The sequence below is a fragment of the Triticum aestivum genome, chromosome 4A, assembly GCF_018294505.1.
Source record: "Triticum aestivum cultivar Chinese Spring chromosome 4A, IWGSC CS RefSeq v2.1, whole genome shotgun sequence".
NCBI lineage: Eukaryota > Viridiplantae > Streptophyta > Magnoliopsida > Poales > Poaceae > Triticum > Triticum aestivum.
In genome coordinates, this window is record NC_057803.1 from 609,716,693 (window position 1) to 609,720,203 (window position 3,511).

Consider the following 3,511-nt stretch of genomic DNA (forward strand, 5'->3'; position numbering starts at 1 on the left):
AGGGACAAGAAATAACAACTCGAGAGATAGGTAAAGCGGATTCGCTCCCTGCTCATCGAGACCCCATCAATTCCACCACAACTAGATCGTAGGCTTTTACCTTCACCGCAAGGGGCCGAACCAGTATAAACTCCCCGTGTCCTTTGTCCGGTTTAACCCCTTTAAGCTAATCTCGTTGTGATGGCTCCACGACTAAGTCCTCTCACTAGGACATCTGACGTGTTAATTCCACGACAGTTGGCGCCCACCGTGGGGCTATCACACGATGGTTTCGAGTTCTTAAAGGGCAACTTCAAAGGACTCAAGGGATACACGGTTGGCCGGATGACCAAGAGTCATCGCGGCAAGCTCTACATCGACGACGGAGGCTAGGGCCCCGAGGCCAGCTCAATTGAGTACGGGTACCGGGTCCCCTTTGGCGGAATTCATGTTTTCATCGGCAGGATTGGCGAACCGGGCCCTGAGCCAGACATCTCCACCGACCTCGTCGAGATGGCTCAGCGTGTGAGTCCAGCCTGGGTTCAGCCTGCCATGAAGCGTGCGTTCATAGGATTCATCCATGGTGCGGAATCTGAACCGGTGTCCGACGGTGAGACAGTCATCTACTCAGATGGCAAGTCATCCACTGGCGAAACTGAGTCGTTGTACCAACTGCAAGACGGCCGGATCGGGGGTTGTTCCGATGGTGACAGTACTCCGGACCCCTTTGAACCACCAAACCGGGTTGCAATCTTCATGGTCGGTGTGCATCCTACATTGCAATCTTCATCTGCAGTAGCAATGATTTCCGGATTGGCAGCCGGGCAGGAGGCCCTGGGTGCCGGCCGGCTCAAGTTCTGTCCGGTTTATTGGACGCCTGGACGACATTGTTGACCACAGTAGTTACCCCGGAGACTCAGGATCAGCATAACACGGAGGTTACAAAGCTGCGGGATCAGATAGCTCAGGCCAAGGAAAACTTGGCGGCTGAGGAAACCAGGATGGCTGAAGAGCGGGCCGCTCTAGATGCCCAGTCACAGCAGATCCAGGCGCAGAATTACCGGCTCATGCTGGATCAGAATGCATCAAACGAATTACTAAGGAGGGGGCACCGATCTTGTCTACCGCCAGTTTACGAAGGAATGAATCTCTTCAACACACCGGGAGCTATACCAAGTGATCCGGCAACAGTGAACCGGACCGAGGCACCTGGGACAGGAGCGCCGGGTCAGCCACGGGTTACGGACCCGCCTCGACGGATAGATAACCCACCGCAATATGTACCGACGCCGCCGGGTCACTTCTCTAGCCCTTTGGATAACATGATTGCTGCGATGTCTCGTTTGGCAGCTATTCCAATGGAGGGCGAATCACTAGCGGTGGTTGAAATGCGACGGGCCAGGGATCTTCTTCAAACCGCCATGGTGCAGCAGTAGGCTTATTCATATAGCCGAGATAGAATACATTCCATCCCTCGTCCGAGCAAGAGTTACAGCAGGGAGACGCAAGGCCATTGGTGAAGAGGTAGCCCGGCTATTGGCAACAGGGTTTATTGTGGAGGTTTTTTACCCTGAGTGGTTGACTAACCTGGTGCTGGTACTTAAGAAGAACGACACTTGGCGTATGTGCGTGGACTACATGGATTTGAACAAGGCTTGCCCAGCTGATCCCTTTGCCCTCCCTCGTATTGATCAAATCATTGATGCTACGACGGGTTGTGAGAGTTTGAGTTTTTTGGATGCTTATTCGGGTTATCATCAGATCAAAATGGCAGTTAAGGACCAGGAGAAGACGGCTTTTATAACTCCTTTTGGAGCCTTCTGCTATGTTTCTATGCCTTTTGGGCTCAAGAGTGCCCAGGCGACTTATCAATGGTGTGTGTAGAATTGCCTTCATAATCAGATTGGGCGCAATGTTCATGCTTATGTGGATGATATCATGGTGAAGTCCAGGAAAGCAGAGACACTTATAGCTGACTTGCAGGAAACCTTTGATAATCCGAGGGTTTATAAAATGATGCTTAATCCGGCTAAGTGTGTTTTTGGTGTACCAGCTGGCAAGCTCTTGGGCTTTCTGGTATCTACCAGAGGCATTGAAGCCAATCCAGAGAAGATCAAGGCTATTACGTCCCTGGCTAACCCGGCGTGTATCAATGACGTTCAACAGCTAGCGGGTCGTATCGCAGCACTAAGCCGGTTTATCAGCCAGTTGGGGGAGAAGGCGATCCCGCTTTATCAGATGATGAAGAAGACAGACAACTTTGCCTGGAGTGAAGCTGCTAATGCGGCGTTTGAGGATTTGAAGAGGCAATTAGCCGAACCACCCGTTCTTGTTGCCCCCATCGGTAAGGAACCTTTGCTGTTATACGTGGCTGCTAATGCACGAGCTGTCAGCGTGGCTATCGTGGTGGAGCGCAAGGATGCTGGTAAGGAATATCCGGTTCAACGGCCGGTTTATTATATCAGTGAGGTACTTATCAAGTCCAAGCAGAGATATCCCCATTGGCAGAAGCTGGTGTATGGAGTGTTTATGGCAGGCCGGAAGCTTAAGCAATACTTTCAAGGCCATCGCATCACTGTGGTCAGTTCCACTCCATTGGGAGACGTCATCCAGAACAAGGAGGCGACTGGTCGCGTCGCTAAGTGGGCTATTGAGCTTGGGCCTCACGGGTTAAAATATATGTCTCGCACTGCTATCAAATCCCAAGCACTCGTGGATTTCATCAATGACTGGACAGAGCTGCAGGCACCGGAGGATAAACCGGATAACACATATTGGACTATTCACTTTGATGGATCCAGACAATTGGAGGGCTCGGGGGCTGGAGTGGTTCTTACTTCCCCTCGAGGTGACAAATTTTGTTATGTTCTCCGCTTAATGTTTCCATATACTAACAATGCAGCTGAGTGTGAGGCTTTGCTCCACGGTCTACGGGTGGCTAAGGAGATGAACTTAATCCGGGTAGGTTGCTTCGGCGATTCCGATTTAGTGGCTCAGCAGGTATCTGGTACATGGGATCCAAGGATCCACTTATGGCGGCTTATCGACATGAGGTGGATATCATTGCTGGTCATTTTAAGGGTTACCAGGTCGAGCACATTGATCGGCGCAAGAATGAAGCGGCGGACGCTCTAAGCCGGCTCGGATATCAGCGTAAACCGGTGCCGCCTAATGTTTTTCTTGATGTTCTGCATAATCCGTCAGTCAAGATACCGACGGAGGAGGATTTGGCTATTCCTAACCCCAGAAGCTCAATTGGTGGCAGCTCTTCATGCTATCCCTGATTGGACATTGCCGTACCTGGCGTATATGAACCGGGGCAAGTTACCAGAGGACGAAGTTTTAGCCAAATAGATATTCCGGCGGTCTAAGTCCATGACTATTGTCAATGGCGAGTTACATCATTGCAGTGTCTCAGGGGCGTTTCAGCGTTGTGTTTCTCCTGAAGAAGGCTGTGAGATCTTGCGTGAAATCCACAAAGGAGATTGTGGTCATCATGCCGGTTCAAAATCCTTGGTGGCTAAGGCTTTTC